Raw genomic sequence first — 20,977 nt, 5'->3', positions numbered from 1 at the left:
CTGATGGAGTACGCTGAACCACGATACGAGCTACCTAGTCGACACTTTTTTTCCAGAAAAGCCATCCCAGCCCTGCACCAGCATGTTAAACAGCGCATCGTCCATGCACTTAGGCAATCTGTGAGTACAAAGGTGCACCTGACTACAGATGCATGGACCAGTAGGCATGGCCAGGGACGTTATGTGTCCATCACGGCACACTGGGTGAATGTGGTGGATGCAGGGTCCACAGGCGACATCAATTTAGGGACAGTTGTGCCTAGCCCACGGTCTAGGAAACAGTTGGCTGTAGGCGTTCGCACCCCCTCCTCCTCCTCCTCGTCCTCCTGCAGAAGCTACAGCTCTTCCACAGAACGCAGTCGGCCAACCACTCCATCGGCAGATGACACTGTTGCACACCAGTTGTCCCATTATGGGCCAGCTACTGCCAAGCGTCAGCAGGCTGTATTGGCTATGAAGTGTTTGGGCGACAACAGACACACCGCGGAAGTTCTGTCCGAGTTCTTGCAACAAGAAACGCAGTCGTGGCTGGGCACAGTAGATCTTGAGGCAGGCAAGGTAGTGAGTGATAACGGAAGGAATTTCATGGCTGCCATCTCCCTTTCCCAACTGAAACACATTCCTTGCCTGGCTCACACCTTAAACCTGGTGGTGCAGTGCTTATTGAAAACTTATCCTGGGTTCTCCGACCTGCTCCTCAAAGTGCGTGCACTTTGCTCACATATCCGACGTTCGCCTGTACACGCCAGCCGTATGCAGACCTATCAGCGGTCTTTGAACCTTCCCCAGCATCGCCTAATCATAGACGTTGCAACAAGGTGGAACTCAACACTGCACATGCTTCAGAGACTGTGCGAACAGAGGCGTGCTGTTATTTATTTGTGGGAGGATACACGGGCAGGCAGTAGGATGGCAGACATGGAGTTGTCAGGTGTGCAGTGGTCGAAGATACAAGACATGTGTCAAGTCCTTCAGTGTTTTGAGGAATGCACACGGCTGGTTAGTGCAGACAACGCCGTAATAAGCATGAGCATCCCCCTAATGCGTCTGCTGATGCAAAGTTTGACGCACATAAAGGAGCAGGCGTCTGCACCAGAGGAAGAGGGAAGCCTTGATGACAGTCAGCCATTGTCTGGTCAGGGCAGTGTACAGGACGAGGTAGCGGGCGAAGAGGAGGTGGAGGACGAGGAGGATGATGGGGATGAGTATATTTTTAATGCGGAAACTTTCACGGGGGCACAGGAAATTGGTTGCGTGTCACGGCCGGGTTCTGGTTTTTTGAGGGACACAAGTGACGTAGATTTGCCTGCAACTGCCCCTCAACCAATCACAACCGGAGATTTGACAACTGGAACTTTGGCCCACATGGCGGATTATGCCTTACGTATCCTAAAAAGGGACACACGCATTACGAAAATGATGAACGATGACGATTACTGGTTGGCCTGCCTCCTTGATCCACGCTATAAAGGCAAATTGCAAAATATTATGCCACATGAGAACTTGGAACTAATATTAGCAACCAAACAATCAACTCTTGTTGACCGTTTGCTTCAGGCATTCCCAGCACACAGCGCACGTGATCGTTCTCACACAAGCTCCAGGGGGCAGCAGACTAGGAGTGTTAGGGGTGCACACATCAGAAGTGGCGTTGGACAGAGGGGTTTTCTGACCAGGTTGTGGAGTGATTTTGCTATGACCGCAGACAGGACAGGTACTGCTGCATCAATTGAAAGTGACAGGAGACAACATTTGTCCAGTATGGTTACTAACTATTTTTCATCCCTTATCGATGTTCTCCCTCAACCGTCATTCCCATTTGATTACTGGGCCTCCAAATTAGACACCTGGCCAGAATTGGCAGAATATGCATTGCAGGAGCTTGCTTGCCCGGCAGCAAGTGTCCTATCAGAAAGAGTATTCAGTGCTGCAGGTTCAATATTAACCGAAAAAAGGACTCGTCTGGCTACCCAAAATGTTGACGATCTAACATTCATTAAAATGAACCACAACTGGATTTCGAAATCTTTTGCCCCACCTTGCCCGGCCGACACCTAGCTTTCCTATGAAAAGCTCTTGCCTGTGAATTACTTTTCTAATGTCTAATTTGCTGCAGCTGATTGTACAGCATACGACATGTTTACACCTCCCTAAATGGCAAAACTCCCCACACGGGGCCGTGGTATCGCGACTTGGCGCAAGCACCCGTGAGACTGCTGTTTGTCTGAAGAGGTGGGTGTGCTCGCTTTTGGTTGACGGCATTGCTACTGGGTCCCTCATAGTACAATGTAGTGTCTCTGGCGGTGGTGGTGCGCACCCAACGTCAGACACACCGTTGTAACATGAGGGGCCCTGGGGCGGTCCCGCCGGCCTCAAGAGAGTTCCCCCCTACCCCAGCTCAAAATGTGCTCTACCACGTGCAAAATTATGTCGCACAGCTCCACCAATCTTTAGTCTATTCGCTGACATCATTCAATGTCTGGCACTGACAATACAAATTTGTAGACATCTATGATGCAACTTAAAGTAGTCTGTGTCTGTGTCCTATATTGGCACCATTAAATAGTTACTGCCAAATTACAATGTCAGAAACTCAGTAGATGAGCCCACCCCTGTACCTAAGTATGCCACCTTTTTTTTTTGTTTTGGTTGTTTTGCGAGACATTAACATCTATTTATATTTTGGGAGTACTGGGACAGACACTCCTTGCACTACTCCTCCACTCACCACCAAGCTGCCTGTGTATCCATGTAACCGCTGTAAAACTGCCATGAGCCTATTGTTTGTTATTTTAGGCCTTTGATAGCCTGTCTGCGGTCCCTACTTTAAATACTCCTCCACTGACCACCAAGCTGCCTGCCCGTGTATCCATGTAACCGCTGTGAAACTGCCATGAGCCTATTGTTTGTTATGTTAGGCCTTTGATAGCCTGTCTGCGGTCCCTACTTTAAATACTCCTCCACTGACCAGACCACTGCTGCCCGTGTACCCCTGGAACCAATTATAAAGTGCCTACAGCCAGCCCATTTTCTTATGTTAGGCCTTTGAAGCCTGTCTGCGGTCCCTACTTTAAATACTCCTCCACTGACCAGACCACTGCTGCCCGTGTACCCCTGGAACCAATTATAAAGTGCCTACAGCCAGCCCATTTTCTTATGTTAGGCCTTTGAAGCCTTTCTGCGGTCCCTACTTTAAATACTCCTCCACTCACCACCACCAAGCTGCCTGCCCGTGTATCCATGTAACCGCTGTGAAACTGCCATGAGCCTATTGTTTGTTATTTTAGGCCTTTGATAGCCTGTCTGCGGTCCCTACTTTAAATACTCCTCCACTCACCACCAAGCTGCCTGTGTATCCATGTAACCGCTGTAAAACTGCCATGAGCCTATTGTTTGTTATTTTAGGCCTTTGATAGCCTGTCTGCGGTCCCTACTTTAAATACTCCTCCACTGACCAGACCACTGCTGCCCGTGTACCCCTGGAACCAATTATAAAGTGCCTACAGCCAGCCCATTTTCTTATGTTAGGCCTTTGAAGCCTGTCTGCGGTCCCTACTTTAAATACTCCTCCACTCACCACCACCAAGCTGCCTGCCCGTGTATCCATGTAACCGCTGTGAAACTGCCATGAGCCTATTGTTTGTTATTTTAGGCCTTTGATAGCCTGTCTGCGGTCCCTACTTTAAATACTCCTCCACTCACCACCAAGCTGCCTGCCCGTGTATCCATGTAACCGCTGTGAAACTGCCATGAGCCTATTGTTTGTTATTTTAGGCCTTTGATAGCCTGTGTGCGGTCCCTACTTTAAATACTCCTCCACTCACCACCAAGCTGCCTGCCCGTGTATCCATGTAACCGCTGTGAAACTGCCATGAGCCTATTGTTTGTTATGTTAGGCCTTTGATAGCCTGTCTGCGGTCCCTACTTTAAATACTCCTCCACTGACCAGACCACTGCTGCCCGTGTACCCCTGGAACCAATTATAAAGTGCCTACAGCCAGCCCATTTTCTTATGTTAGGCCTTTGAAGCCTGTCTGCGGTCCCTACTTTAAATACTCCTCCACTGACCAGACCACTGCTGCCCGTGTACCCCTGGAACCAATTATAAAGTGCCTACAGCCAGCCCATTTTCTTATGTTAGGCCTTTGAAGCCTGTCTGCGGTCCCTACTTTAAATACTCCTCCACTCACCACCACCAAGCTGCCTGCCCGTGTATCCATGTAACCGCTGTGAAACTGCCATGAGCCTATTGTTTGTTATTTTAGGCCTTTGATAGCCTGTGTGCGGTCCCTACTTTAAATACTCCTCCACTCACCACCAAGCTGCCTGCCCGTGTATCCATGTAACCGCTGTGAAACTGCCATGAGCCTATTGTTTGTTATTTTAGGCCTTTGATAGCCTGTGTGCGGTCCCTACTTTAAATACTCCTCCACTGACCAGACCACTGCTGCCCGTGTACCCCTGGAACCAATTATAAAGTGCCTACAGCCAGCCCATTTTCTTATGTTAGGCCTTTGAAGCCTGTCTGCGGTCCCTACTTTAAATACTCCTCCACTGACCAGACCACTGCTGCCCGTGTACCCCTGGAACCAATTATAAAGTGCCTACAGCCAGCCCATTTTCTTATGTTAGGCCTTTGAAGCCTGTCTGCGGTCCCTACTTTAAATACTCCTCCACTGACCAGACCACTGCTGCCCGTGTACCCCTGGAACCAATTATAAAGTGCCTACAGCCAGCCCATTTTCTTATGTTAGGCCTTTGAAGCCTGTCTGCGGTCCCTACTTTAAATACTCCTCCACTCACCACCACCAAGCTGCCTGCCCGTCTATCCATGTAACCGCTGTAAAACTGCAATGAGCCTATTGTTTGTTATTTTAGGCCTTTGATAGCCTGTCTGCGGCCCCTACTTGCAATACTCCTCCACTGACCACAATGCTGCCTGGAGTGCCTGCCTGTGTATCCATGTAACCGATGTAAAACTGCCATGACTGCCTACTGTTTGTTATTTTAGGCCTTTGATAGCCTGTCTGCAGCCCCTACTTGCAATACTCCTCCACTGACCACACCAATGCTGCCCGTGTACCCCTGGAACCTATTTAAAAGTTCATAGAGCCTAGTTATATATTTTATTTACTATTAATAAGGCCATGATGGACTACGCTGTACCACGCTACAAGCTAACCAGTCGACACTTCTTTTGCGAGAAAAGCCATCCCAACCCTCCACCAGCATGTAGAAGACCGCATTGTCCATGCACTCTGGCAATCTGTGAGTACAAAGGTGCACCTGACAACAGACGCATGGACCTGTAGGCATGGCCACGGAAGATTACGTGTCCATTACGGCGCAATGGGTTAATGTGGTGGATGCATGGTCCACAGGGGACAGCCTACTAAGTCTGTCTGCAGTCCCTAATTCAAATTGTGCTCCACTGTCTAAATCGGAACTTCCACCTTCTGGCTTTCGGCCTATAGTATCAGAAATTAAACTGCATTTGGCCTTCAACTTTGGTTAGGGCCTACTAACGGCTTCTGCCCCTCCCTGGTGTTGCCCTCAACTAAATAAAGCTGAGCTTCAACCTTCTGCTCCAAATTACCATTTTGAAAAATGCAATAGGCTTTTCAGGCCTACTAAAGGAGTCTGTCTGTGTGCCCCTCCCTGGTGTTGTCCTCAACTAAATAAAGCTGAGCTTCAACCTTCCGGCTCTCATTATGTGGTTTTAAAAAAAAAAAAGGTGGTTAGGGCCTACTAACGGCTTCTGCCCCTCCCTGGTGTTGTCCTCAACTAAATAAAGCTGAGCTTCAACCTTCCGGCTCTCATTATGTGGTTTTAAAAAAAAAAATGGTGGTTAGGGCCTACTAACGGCTTCTGCCCCTCCCTGGTGTTGTCCTCAACTAAATAAAGCTGAGCTTCAACCTTCCGGCTCTCATTATGTGGTTTTAAAAAAAAAAAAGGTGGTTAGGGCCTACTAACGGCTTCTGCCCCTCCCTGGTGTTGTCCTCAACTAAATAAAGCTGAGCTTCAACCTTCCGGCTCTCATTATGTGGTTTTAAAAAAAAAAAAGGTGGTTAGGGCCTACTAACGGCTTCTGCCCCTCCCTGGTGTTGTCCTCAACTAAATAAAGCTGAGCTTCAACCTTCCGGCTCTCATTATGTGGTTTTAAAAAAAAAAAAGGTGGTTAGGGCCTACTAACGGCTTCTGCCCCTCCCTGGTGTTGTCCTCAACTAAATAAAGCTGAGCTTCAACCTTCCGGCTCTCATTATGTGGTTTTAAAAAAAAAAAAGGTGGTTAGGGCCTACTAACGGCTTCTGCCCCTCCCTGGTGTTGTCCTCAACTAAATAAAGCTGAGCTTCAACCTTCCGGCTCTCATTATGTGGTTTTAAAAAAAAAAAAGGTGGTTAGGGCCTACTAACGGCTTCTGCCCCTCCCTGGTGTTGTCCTCAACTAAATAAAGCTGAGCTTCAACCTTCCGGCTCTCATTATGTGGTTTTAAAAAAAAAAAAGGTGGTTAGGGCCTACTAACGGCTTCTGCCCCTCCCTGGTGTTGTCCTCAACTAAATAAAGCTGAGCTTCAACCTTCCGGCTCTCATTATGTGGTTTTAAAAAAAAAAATGGTGGTTAGGGCCTACTAACGGCTTCTGCCCCTCCCTGGTGTTGTCCTCAACTAAATAAAGCTGAGCTTCAACCTTCCGGCTCTCATTATGTGGTTTTAAAAAAAAAAAAGGTGGTTAGGGCCTACTAACGGCTTCTGCCCCTCCCTGGTGTTGTCCTCAACTAAATAAAGCTGAGCTTCAACCTTCCGGCTCTCATTATGTGGTTTTAAAAAAAAAAATGGTGGTTAGGGCCTACTAACGGCTTCTGCCCCTCCCTGGTGTTGTCCTCAACTAAATAAAGCTGAGCTTCAACCTTCCGGCTCTCATTATGTGGTTTTAAAAAAAAAAATGGTGGTTAGGGCCTACTAACGGCTTCTGCCCCTCCCTGGTGTTGTCCTCAACTAAATAAAGCTGAGCTTCAACCTTCCGGCTCTCATTATGTGGTTTTAAAAAAAAAAAAGGTGGTTAGGGCCTACTAACGGCTTCTGCCCCTCCCTGGTGTTGTCCTCAACTAAATAAAGCTGAGCTTCAACCTTCCGGCTCTCATTATGTGGTTTTAAAAAAAAAAAAGGTGGTTAGGGCCTACTAACGGCTTCTGCCCCTCCCTGGTGTTGTCCTCAACTAAATAAAGCTGAGCTTCAACCTTCCGGCTCTCATTATGTGGTTTTAAAAAAAAAAATGGTGGTTAGGGCCTACTAACGGCTTCTGCCCCTCCCTGGTGTTGTCCTCAACTAAATAAAGCTGAGCTTCAACCTTCCGGCTCTCATTATGTGGTTTTAAAAAAAAAAAAGGTGGTTAGGGCCTACTAACGGCTTCTGCCCCTCCCTGGTGTTGTCCTCAACTAAATAAAGCTGAGCTTCAACCTTCCGGCTCTCATTATGTGGTTTTAAAAAAAAAAAGGTGGTTAGGGCCTACTAACGGCTTCTGCCCCTCCCTGGTGTTGTCCTCAACTAAATAAAGCTGAGCTTCAACCTTCCGGCTCTCATTATGTGGTTTTAAAAAAAAAAAATGGTGGTTAGGGCCTACTAACGGCTTCTGCCCCTCCCTGGTGTTGTCCTCAACTAAATAAAGCTGAGCTTCAACCTTCCGGCTCTCATTAAGTGGTTTTAAAAAAAAAATGGTGGTTAGGGCCTACTAACGGCTTCTGCCCCTCCCTGGTGTTGCCCTCAACTAAATAAAGCTGAGCTTCAACCTTCTGCTCCAAATTACCATTTTAAAAAATGCAATAGGCTTTTCCGGCCTACTAAAGGTGTCTGCCCCTCCCTGGTGTTGTCCTCAACTGAACAAAGCTGAGCTTCCACATTCTGGCTTTCGCCCTATACTATCAGATATTAAACTGCATTTGGCCTACTAGTGTGGTTAGGCCCTTGAAACAGTGTCTGCTGCTCTTGGGTTTGCTACTCCACTGAACAAAGCAATGCCGCCTGTTTAGTCCTGTTACCAATTTTGAACTGCATGTAGCCTACTTTATTCTTTGGCCCTATATCTGTTTCCTCCTCATCCTGCCCATTGCCCAGCCACTGCTAAATGAGTCTGCTGGTACATTGACCGAGACCACTACATTCCCCTTGTACTCTACACAGCCAGAATCTGTCCCTGCTGAAAGTAAGGTTCCCCTTCCCGCATGTTATACCACCTTACACAGGGACAAAGAGGAAGGTGCAGATGAAAGTGCAGGTTCCTTCATCAGGTGGGGGGGCATACTCGTTGGCGACGTCACTGGCACAGGGCCCCTCAGAGTACGCAAAAGTGTCGCTGCTGGTGGGAGGCGCCCCCGCCATGCAAACACACCGCCGTACTTTGAGGGGCCCTGTGCCAGTGGCAATGCGAACGAGTGGGCCCCCCCCCTGCTTGCTCAGGATCACAGCACTTGCAACTTTTAAATAATTACCTTTCCCTGCAACACCGCCGTGACGTAGTCCGCATTTCCTGGGCCCACGAAAAACTTGAGCCGGCCCTACTCCCCCCACAACTTTTGCCAAATGACCCCCAATTCCCTATGCCCAACTATTATTATAAAGTTAATTAAGATTGACAAGCTTCAGAAACAAGAATGGATGTTTTTGGCATTAAAATGGGCACTGTAGGTGTTTTCCTGGCCTCCACTCACTGCCGACTATGCTTCCCCATTGACTTGCATTGGGTTTCGTGTTTCGGTCGATCCCCGACTTTTAGCGATAATCGGCCGACTGCACTCGACTCGACTCTGGACAAAATCGGGTTTCCCAAAACCCTACTCGATCTTAAAAAAATGAAAGTCGCTCAACCCTAGTTCTAATCCTTTTTGATCTATCTTTTCACCCTTTGTGTATCTTTTTCACTCCCCTGCCACTGACAGAGATATTTAGGGCAGACGAGGCGAGCCACCGACGAGTGGGGGCGCCAGTGCGCAGGATATAGGGTGCCAACCTCTGCTGTCAGGCAGGGTGAGACAGGTTGTATATAGGGCCAGGCACCTCCCCCTGGGTGCGTCTAACTTTTTAATGCATTGGTGTTGGTGTGTATTCACTTTTTGTATTGACATTTTTAGTTATTTAAATAAAAATTGATGTTTTATAAAACTAAATATTAGAGCCCTGCGGTGATTACATATATAAAGAATACCTCTAATAGCTAATCCCTTATAAACTGTGAACATTTTACAAGATTTTAAAACTGTTTAAATTTCGGTAAGAAAAAAAAAAAAACTATTTTAAAAAGTAGAACATGTCTCGTGTAAAGTCTCTACCAATGTAATAAGATGTTCACGTTACATGTAAAGATCTGATACACATCTGTGCATTCCTTCTGCCTCTCATATCATGAACTCATACAAAATGTATCCGTGGGAAATATTGGTCCAGCTTCACCTCCAGTCCATTTCTTACATTTTAGCTTCTCATAATGCAGAGCTGTACAATGCTGCCCTTTGTGAGACATCCCCGTGGTACAGTGCCTCTGTCATGACACGCGGGTCTTTGAGACACAGCGTGACTGAAGTTATGGAGAACATAATTGTCTTTAATGAAAATCTTGCCTTCAGTAGTCTGGAGGTTTTCATTGCTGACAGGAGATCTGGTCTAATCTGTCACTGGAGATTAGTTATAATAGATCCTATAGAACTTGTTACTACATATCACCATAATACAATGGATGTGCCCTATTTAGAGCGGCTCAGAGCACTACAGTTCACATGACATTGGCCGGAGAAGGAAAGGATAATACATCTCACTCAATGGTCAAACAATGTGTAAAATGGAATTTTCAAAAAGGACGAAGCTAAAAGCTACAAAATCTAATACAAAATAGATACGGTATATACCGGAACTCAGTGTTCAGTTTTGCCCGGAATCATGAATTACGCTGTACTTATCTACACTGACTACAGGACAGCTGAAAAACTAAACTAGATATTTATTTTTCATTTTGTTATCTTTCAAAATTATATCCCACAATCATTTTATTACTAACTTTTAGAACTAACATGAAGAAATTCAGAGAACTCGGTCTGTTCTAGTGGGCTCCTTTTCATTTTTTATTTTTATTTTTCCTGCTCACCTTCCAAGAACTATAACTTTTTTAATTTTTTCAGTATACTGTATATATTTGTATCACAGCTTTTTTTGTTGTGGTACAAACTGTAGTTTCTATTGGTATCTTTCACGAGTTTACCACGACAGAGAGGAGCCAGTGCTGATTTCTCCTACTCCTGCACTGCTTAGCAGCACCTTCATATTAAACTGTGTAAGTTTCTTTTAGCAATGCAGGGGTTAAACTGCTCAGTTGAAAGCTCCTGGAGCATTAAGGCTCAACTGTGCACTGTTAGCCACTCCCATCTCCTATATAAACGGAGCCCTGGCTAGCACTCATTGTCAAAGTTAGCTTATGCTGCATGGCTGGAGGTTGTTGGTGGTTGTTATTGGAGAAGGTGTTTGGTGGATTTATCTGTGTCTGTTGCTAGGTTTTGAGTGTGTGATAATTGCCTTCTCCAACTTTGGTTTAACCCCATCCTCCACTCACCGGTGCATCCCTCTATTTTTTGTATGTGTATATTTGTATGTTTGTTATTTTTCATCACCCCTGTTCGTATTACCTTGTTAGTCTTGTTGGTGTACTACTGTACACTACTATTCCCTTCTTCCATGGGTGGGGAAAGGGTACAGCCTGAGGGCAGATTCAGGAGCTAAGGCGAGGTATGTAGCCCCGACATCTTCACCATCAGAAGTAATCTGGTGAACAGTGTGAGCTAGGGCGCTCCCAGCGTTAGGTACAGAGAAGGAGCCCATGGTCCTGGGAAACCTGACAACAGAGTCTGGACAATATCATTTTGGTGTCTATAAGACTTTCCAATTTCTTTTTATTCCATTTTTTTAGGAGGCAAAGTAAAAAAAAAAACAACCTGACATTCTGTAATTTATATATTTTTTTCAATTTCCATTTGAGATATATAGATATTTTATTAGTGTGGACAGTTACACATGCGACAATACTAATACCACAATATTGTAAAATTACCTATCTCCAATGAAGCCCGGCCACAGGCAGATGTTCATAGGCAGGCTCGGACTGGCCCACAGGGTAAAAGGGGAATCCCCCAGTGGGCCCCTGTGTAGATCTGGGCCCCCAACCCCACTGTATGGGCAGCACTTGCCATAATTCACTCTGTACAGAAAAAAGCAGCATCTCATTCATTAACCATGCTACCCAGTTTATTATTATATAGCGATATAGGTAAATTTGTGAACGAAGGTAGTATAATATTTGTATGCAGGTGAAAAGTGGGCCCCCCAAAGTCAATGTTACTGGTGGGCCCTTGTCACCCCAGTCCGACACTGGTTGTAGTGCTTGCACGAGTGCTGTGACTCATTCTAACAGCCCTTGTGCTGATCTTTATGGGGTGTGAAGAGTCCCACTGATCTGATAATACTGGCCTATTCGTATCAATAATCTAAACCTCAAGGCACTGAGTCAGAAATCACTGCTGACAGATTACTGCTTTTTATTCTGTAAAATTGTGACTCTGTGAAAATTTTCACTCATCCAATATTCTCATAGCGTTCTATCCATTATAAACAAGTACTCATTATAGTGTACTAGAAATAGGCCCGATGCTATTGCACCGGGAGTGCGGTGAAATTAACATCTGTGTATGTTTAGTGGTGCTGACAGGAGCAGCGGACATGTCTCACACCATTTGCGCTTTCCAACATATCTGTTCTATATCATCCCTCTGCATTTTTGTATTGTATGTGTTGGGTCATTTGACCTCTTTCACCCCTTGTGCCCTGTTTCTTCCTAGTTGTGTGCTGTATTTTGGTATCTGGTGTAGTGTTTCTTGAGCAGTGTCCACTATGTGGCGTCTCCCCTGTGTGCTGTGTGTCTATTTACCCTGAGGTAATCAAAAATCATAAGTAAGCATGCGCGGGTACACCGTACAGTTATGGCTGTTACTGGGAATAGTGGTGACTTATATCTGTCACTTGCGCCGGCGCAGTTCGTGGCCGTAAGGCTGTTGTTAATGCGGCTACACAAGGAAAACATAGACATCACCGCTATTCCTCATGCATTCACAGCCACGTCGTTACCACGCATGCGCGAGTAGAGCGCGCAGTTGTGGCTGTTACTGCGAATGCACAGGAACATCGGTGACGTGTATGTCACTTGCGCAGGCGCAGTTAGTGGCTTGCGCAACTGACATACACGTCACCGCTATTCCCGAGTTGTTGAGCCAGGTTCGTTGTCTGGCTACACAAGGCCTCGAACGCTCTCTTTTCTGGGAGTAGGAAAACCACTTTTGAAGCCGGAGCAGGAGGAACAAGTATTGGCTTTCATTGCTGACTCTGCCTCTAACTCTTTCGCCTCCTCCTCGGAAAGTGCAAAATGTCAGAGCAGTGCATCCTCAGTGGATGCTCCCGGTCAGGAACAAGTCGCTTCCTTGTGTCCTTCACTAAAAACAACAGTGAAGGATGTGTCAGTCGACACAACAGGTTACTCCATGGAGCTCTTTACACATACCGTTCCTGGGTTACACAGTGAAACAGTTAAGAGGCTATGCCCATTAGAAGTTGAATCGGACATGGAGTGCACAGATGCACAGCCACAGCCAGATTACTATGCTGTTCCTTTGACTCAGACCAGAACATTGCCCTCGCAGTGTACTGAGGCAGAATCAAAACCAGCGGAGACTATGGTGCTCTGTCACGAACGCAATACCACCGGCTTACACGGTGACACAGACGAAGTTGCACACAACATAGAAGAGGAGGTCATAGATGACCCAGTTGTGGACCCCGATTGGCAGCCATTGGGGGAACAGGGTGCAGGCGGCAGTAGTTCTGAAGCGGAGGAGGAGGAGCCGCAGCAGGCATCAACATCACAACAGGTTCCATCTACCGGGCCCGTATCTGGCCAAAAACGCGTGGCAAAACCAAAACCAGTTGGACGACAGCGTGGCCATCCGGTTAAAGCAGCTCAGTCTGCAATGCCTGAAAAGGTATCCGATAGTAGAAAGAGTGCAGTCTGGCATTTTTTTAAACAACATCCAAATGATCAGCGCAAAGTCATCTGTCAAAAATATTCAACTACCTTAAGCAGAGGTCAGAATCTTAAAAGTCTAAATACAAGTTGCATGCATAGACATTTATCCACCATGCATTTGCAAGCCTGGACTAACTACCAAACGTCCCTAAAGGTTGCAGCACCCTCGGCCAATGAAGCTAGTCAGCAACGCTACATCCCTTCCCTCCCTGTAAGCCGACCATTTCCCACACCACCTGCAGTATCTGTGCAGCTTTCGTCGCCAGGCCAAAGCAGTCAGGGAATCACCAGGTTAGTAGTAGGAAACACTGCATGTAGGGCACCGGCAAGAATACCATCTCCAACCCTCTCTCACTCACCCATGTCCACCGGCACCACCGCTAGTTCCACGATCTCCAGCTCTCCAGTCCAGCTCACCCACCATGAGACTCTTGTTAGGAAAAGGAAGTACTCATCCTCGCATCCGCGTACACAGGGTTTGAACGCCCATATTGCTAGACTAATCTCATTAGAGATGATGCCCTACCGGTTAGTTGAAAGCGAAGCTTTCAAAGCGCTGATGGACTACGCTGTACCACGCTACGAGCTACCCAGTCGGCACTTCTTTTCTAGAAAAGCCATCCCAGCCCTCCAACAGCATGTTAAAGACCGCATCGTCCATGCACTCAGGCAGTCTGTGACTACAAAGGTGCACCTGACAACAGATGCATGGACCAGTAGGCATGGCCAGGGACGTTACGTGTCCATCACGGCACACTGGGTGAATGTGGTGGATGCAGGCTCCACAGGGGACAGCAATATTGGGACAGTTCTGCCTAGCCCACGGTCAAGGAAAGAGTTGGCTGTAGGCATTCGCCCCCCCTCCTCCTCTTCCTCCTCCTCCTGCAGAAGCGAGAGCTCGTCCACAGACCGCAGTCGCACATCCACTCCATCCGCAGCTGCCACTGTTGCACACCAGGTGTGCCATTATGGGACAGCTAGTGGCAAGCGTCAGCAGGCTGTATTGGCAATGAAGTGTTTGGGCGACAACAGACACACCGCGGAAGTTCTGTCCGAGTTCTTGCAGAAAAAAACTCAGTCATGGCTGGGCACTGTACATCTTGAGGCAGGCAAGGTAGTGAGTGATAACGGAATGAATTTCATGGCTGCCATAGCCCTTTCCCAACTGAAACACATTCCTTGCCTGGCTCACACCTTAAACCTGGTGGTGCAGTGCTTCCTGAAAAGTTATCCGGGGTTACCCGACCTGCTCCTCAAAGTGTGCAGACTTTGCTCGCATATCCGCCGTTCGCCTGTACACTCCAGCCGTATGCAGAACTATCAGCGTTCTTTGAACCTTCCTCAGCATCGCCTAATCATCGACGTTGCAACAAGGTGGAACTCCACACTGCACATGCTTCAGAGAGTGTGCGAACAGAGGCGTGCTGTTATGTATTTGTGGGAGGATACACGGGCAGGCAGTTGGATGGCAGACATGGAGTTGTCAGGTGTGCAGTGGTTGAAGCTACAAGACCTGTGTCAAGTCCTTCAGTGTTTTGAGGAATGCACATGGCTGGTTAGTGCAGACAACGCAATAATAAGCATGAGCATCCCCCTAATGTGTCTGCTGATGCAAAGTTTGACGCACATAAAGGAGCAGGCGTCTGCAGCCGAGGAAGAGGAAAGCCTTGATGACAGTCAGCCATTGTCTGGTCAGGGCCGTGTAGAGGACGCGGTAGCGGGCGAAGAGGAGGAGGAGGACGAGGAGGATGATGGGGATGAGTACTTTTTTAATGAGGAAGCTTCTCCTGGGCCAACAGAAATTAGTGGCGTTGCAAGGCCGGGTTCTGTTTTTGTAAGGGAGACAAGTGATGTAGATTTGCCTGTAACTGCCCCTCAAACCAGCACAACCACAGATTTGCCAACTGGAACTTTGGCCCACATGGCGGATTATGCCTTACGTATCCTCAAAAAGGACCCACGCATTATTAAAATGATGAGCGATGACGATTACTGGTTGGCCTGCATCCTTGACCCTCGCTATACAGGCAAATTGCAAAATATTATGCCACATGAGAACCTCGAACAAATATTAGCAACCAAACAAGCTACTCTTGTAGACCGTTTGATTCAGGCATTCCCAGCACACAGCGCCGGTGATGGTTCTCACACGAGCTGCAGGGGGCTACAGGGCAGAGGTGTTAGAGGTGCACAGATCAGAAGTGGCGTTGGACAGAGGGGTTTTCTGACCAGGTTGTGGAGTGATTTCGCAATGACCGCAGACAGGACAGGTACTGCAGCATCTATTCAAAGTGACAGGAGACAACATTTGTCCAGTATGGTTACTAACTATTTTTCAGCCCTTATTGATGTTCTCCCTCAACCGTCATTCCCATTTGATTACTGGGCATCCAAATTAGACACCTGGCCTGAATTGGCAGAATATGCGTTGCAGGAGCTTGCTTGCCCAGCAGCTAGTGTGCTATCAGAAAGAGTATTCAGTGCTGCTGGTTCAATATTAACCGAAAAAAGGACTCGTCTGGCTACCCAAAATGTGGATGATCTCACCTTCATTAAAATGAACCACTCCTGGATTTCAAATTATTTTGCCCCACCTTTCCCGGCTGACACCTAGCTTTCCTATAAAAAGGTCTTGCTTGTGGACTGGTCTTACTGAGTGTTAAAATCTCTTAATTTGCAGCAGCTGTTTGTCCAGCATACGACATGTTTACACATCCCCCAATGGGAAAACTCCCCCCACGGGGCCGTTGTCTCACTCTCGACACTTGACGCAAGCACCCGTTAGTTACAGTGCTGTTTGTCAGAAGAGGTGGGTGTGCTCGCTTTTGGTCGACGGCACTGCCACTGGGTCCCTCATAGTACAATGTAGTGTCTCTGGCGGTGGTGGTGCGCACCCAACGTCAGACACACCGTTGTAACATGAGGGGCCCTGGGGCGGTACCGCCGGCCACAAGAGAGTTCCCCCACCCCCCCCAGCTCAAACTGTGCTCTACCACATGCAAAATTATCTCGCACAGCTCCACCAATGTTTAGTCTATGCGCTGACATCATTCAATGCCTGGCACTGACAATCAATACCAATTTGTTGACATCTATGATGATAGTTACAGTAGTCTGGGTCAGTGTCCTATATTGACACCAGTAAATACTAATTTACTGCCAAATTACTTTGTCATAAACTCTGCAGATGAGCCCACCCCTGTACCTAAGCATGCCACCCTTTTTTTTATTTATAGTTGTTTTGCGAGACATTAACATCTATTTATTTTTTGGGAGTACTAACTGTCTCAGACACTTCTTGCAATACTCCTCCACTGACCACAATGCTGCCTGCCTGTGTATCCATGTAACAGATTTAAAACTGCCATGCCTGCCTATTGTTTGTTATTTTAGGCCTTTGATAGCCTGTCTGCGGCCCCTACTTGCAATACTCCTCCACTGACCACAATGCTGCCTGGAGTGCCTGCCTGTGTATCCATGTAACCGATTTTAAACTGCCATGCCTGCCTATTGTTTGTTATTTTAGGCCTTTGATAGCCTGTCTGCGGCCCCTACCTGCAATACTCCTCCACTGACCACAATGCTGCCTGCCTGTGTATCCATGTAACCGATTTTAAACTGCCATGCCTGCCTATTGTTTGTTATTTTAGGCCTTTGATAGCCTGTCTGCGGCCCCTACTTGCAATACTCCTCCACTGACCACAATGCTGCCTGGAGTGCCTGCCTGTGTATCCATGTAACCGATTTTAAACTGCCATGCCTGCCTATTTATTGTTTGTTATTTTAGGCCTTTGATAACCTGTCTGCGGCCCCTACTTGCAATACTCCTCCACTGACCACAATGCTGCCTGCCTGTGTATCCATGTAACCGATTTAAAACTGCCATGCCTGCCTATTGTTTGTTATTTTAGGCCTTTGATAGCCTGTCTGCGGCCCCTACTTGCAATACTCCTCCACTGACCACAATGCTGCCTGGAGTGCCTGCCTGTGTATCCATGTAACCGATTTTAAACTGCCATGCCTGCCTATTGTTTGTTATTTTAGGCCTTTGATAACCTGTCTGCGGCCCCTACTTGCAATACTCCTCCACTGACCACAATGCTGCCTGCCTGTGTATCCATGTAACCGATTTAAAACTGCCATGCCTGCCTATTGTTTGTTATTTTAGGCCTTTGATAGCCTGTCTGCGGCCCCTACCTGCAATACTCCTCCACTGACCACAATGCTGCCTGCCTGTGTATCCATGTAACCGATTTAAAACTGCCATGCCTGCCTATTGTTTGTTATTTTAGGCCTTTGATAGCCTGTCTGCGGCCCCTACATGCAATACTCCTCCACTGACCACAATGCTGCCTGGAGTGCCTGCCTGTGTATCCATGTAACCAATTTAAAACTGCCATGCCTGCCTATTGTTTGTTATTTTAGGCCTTTGATAGCCTGTCTGCGGCCCCTACTTGCAATACTCCTCCACTGACCACAATGCTGCCTGCCTGTGTATCCATGTAACCGATTTAAAACTGCCATGCCTGCCTATTGTTTGTTATTTTAGGCCTTTGTTAGCCTGTCTGCGGCCCCTACTTGCAATACGCCTCCACTGACCACACCAATGCTGCCTGTGTACCCCTGGAACCTATTTAAAAGTTCATAGAGCCTAGTTATATATTTTATTTACTATTAATAAGGCCATGATGGACTACGCTGTACCACGCTACAAGCTAACCAGTCGACACTTCTTTTGCGAAAAAAGCCATCCCAACCCTCCACCAGCATGTAAAAGACCGCATTGTCCATGCACTCTGGCAATCTGTGAGTACAAAGGTGCACCTGACAATAGACGCATGGACCTGTAGGCATGGCCACGGAAGATTACGTGTCCATTAAGGCGCAATGGGTTAATGTGGTGGATGCATGGTCCACAGGGGACAGCCTACTAAGTCTGTCTGCAGTCCCTAATTCAAATTGTCCTCCACTGTCTAAATCGGAGCTTCCACCTTCTGGCTTTCGGCCTATAGTATCAGAAATTAAACTGCATTTGGCCTTCAACTTTGGTTACGGCCTACTAACGGTGTCTGCCCCTGCCTGGTGTTTGTCCTCAACTGAATAAAGCTGAGCTTCCACCTTCTGGCTTTCGGCCTATAGTATCAGATATTAAACTGCATTTGGCCTTCAACTTTGGTTACGGCCTACTAACGGTGTCTGCCCCTGCCTGGTGTTTGTCCTCAACTGAATAAACCTGAGCTTCAACCTTCTGGCTCTCATTAAGTGCTGTGTTTTTAAAAATTGGTGGTTAGGGCCTACTAATGGTGTCTGCCCCTCCCTGGTGTTTGCCCTCAACTGAATAAAGCTGAGCTTCAGTCTTAGGCTTTTGGCCTAAAGTATCAGATATTAAACTGCATTTGGCCTATTAGTGTGTTTGGGCCCTTAAAACAGTGTCTGCTGCTCCTGGGTTTGCTACGCCACTGAACAAAGCAATGCCGCCTGTTTAGTCCTGTTACCAATTTTGAACTGCATTTAGCCTACTTTATTCTTTGGCCCTAGATCTGTTTCCTCCTCATCCTGCCCATTGCCCAGCCACTGCTAGATGAGTCTGCTGGTACATTGACCTAGACCACTACATTCCCCTTGCACTCTACACAGCCAGAATCTGACCCTGCTGAAAGTAAGGTTCCCCTTCCCGCATGTTATACCACCTTACACAGGGACAAAGAGGAAGGTGCAGATGAAAGTGCAGGTTCCTTCATCAGGTGGGGGGGGCATACTCATTGGCGACGTCACTGGCACAGGGCCCCTCAGAGTACGCAAAAGTGTCGCTGCTGGTGGAAGGCGCCCCCGCCGTGCAAACACACCGCTGTACTTTGAGGGGCCCTGTGCCAGTGCCAATGCGAACAAGTGTGCCCCCCTGCTTGCTCAGGATCACAGCACTTGCAACGTTGAAATACTTACCTCTCCCTGCTCCACCGCCGTGACGTAGTCCACGATTCCTGGGCCCACTAAAACCTTGAACCAGCCCTACCCCCCACAACTTTTGCCAAATGACCCCCAAGTTCCATTGAACAACTATTATTATAAAGTTAATTAAGATTGACAAGCTTCAGAAACAAGAATGGATGTTTTTGGCATTAAAATGGGCACTGTAGGTGTTTTCCTGGCCTCCACCCACTGCCGACTATGCTTCCCCATTGACTTGCATTGGGTTTCGTGTTTCGGTCGATCCCCGACTTTTAGCGATAATCGGCCGACTGCACTCGACTCGACTCTGGACAAAGTCGGGTTTCACAAAACCCGACTCGATCTTTAAAAAATGAAAGTCGCTCAACCCTAGTGGTGGGTGCTAAAATGTTCCCAATGTTTTTGGCTTTTTTATAAACAAATCTTGGTTTTGCGGGTAAAAGTTCTCCCACCACCTTATCTTTTTGTAAAATGGGCCAATATTTGCTGATAATTTTCGAAAATCTCCCATGATTGGCATGATATTGAGTGATTAATGGAATTTTGCCAATTTCTTGTGCCAGGGAGGATGAATTGCCTATTTGTTCCTTAAGGTACCGTCACATTAAGTGACGCTGCAGCGATATAGACAACGATGCCGATCGCTGCAGCGTCGCTGTGTGGTCGCTGGAGAGCTGTCACACAGACAGCTCTCCAGCGACCAACGATGCCGAAGTCCCCGGGTAACCAGGGTAAACATCGGGTTACTAAGCGCAGGGCCGTGCTTAGTAACCCGATGTTTACCCTGGTTACCATTGTAAATGTAAAAAAAAAAAAACACATACTCACATTCCGATGTCTGTCACGTCCCCCGGCGTCCGCTTCCCTGCACTCCTCCTGCATCCTGTGTAAGCACCGCCGGAAAGCAGAAGGGTGACGTCACCGCTGTGCCCTGCTTTACGGCCGGCCCGCGCTGACATAGGATGCAGGAGGAGCGCAGGGAAGCGGACGCCGGGGGATGTGACAGGCCCCGGAATGTGAGTATGTAGTGGTTTGGTTTTTTTTACATTTACAATGGTAACCAGGGTAAACATTGGGTTACTAAGCGCGGCCCTGCGCTTAGTAACCCGTTATTTACCCTGGTTACCATTGTAAAACATTGCTGGTATCGTTGCTTTTGCTGTCAAACACAACGATACACGCCGATCTGACGACCAAATAAAGTTCTGGACTTTCAGCAAGGACCAGCGATATCACAGCAGGATCCAGATCGCTGCTGCGTGTCAAACACAACGATATCGCTATCCAGGACGCTGCAACGTCACGGATCGCTATCGTTATCATTGTAAAGTCGCTCAGTGTGAAGGTACCTTTAGTTACAGGAATCAGATTGGTCCTTGGTATAGTTTTGGCTTCCTGGCTTGCTTGCTCAAGGGAGGGAAGATCATATCCTCTCTCTGCAAATTGTTTCAGCAAAACTTGGGATTCCATGTCGAAATCCGTATCCCTCGTACACTTTCGTCTGATACGTATAAACTGACTTTTTGGAATGTTGCGGAGCCATGAGGGAAGATGGCAACTGTCCATCTGAATGTAACTGTTGCAATCTACCTCTTTATGGTGGCATTTCGTGTAAAGGGTGTTGTTTTCAACAAAAAAATTAGAGTCCAAAAAGTTTACCTCCGTTTTACTAACAGTTACAGAAAATTCCAAGCCATATGTATTGTCATTAAGACCCCCAAAAAATTATTTCAGAAGCTGCTCAGACCCTTCCCAAATGAAAAGAATGTCGTCGATGTGTCGACGGCACATTATCAAACCCTTGCTTAGCTGACCATCCAAAAAGATATATGACTCCTCCCATTTACCAACATACAAATTAGCATAGCTTGGGGCAAATTTCGTCCCCATAGCTGTTCCCCAAGTTTGCAAATAAAATT

This window comes from Ranitomeya variabilis, chromosome 2 (genome assembly GCF_051348905.1).
Source record: "Ranitomeya variabilis isolate aRanVar5 chromosome 2, aRanVar5.hap1, whole genome shotgun sequence".
Taxonomy (NCBI): domain Eukaryota; kingdom Metazoa; phylum Chordata; class Amphibia; order Anura; family Dendrobatidae; genus Ranitomeya; species Ranitomeya variabilis.
Note: the sequence above shows the minus strand (reverse complement) of the source record.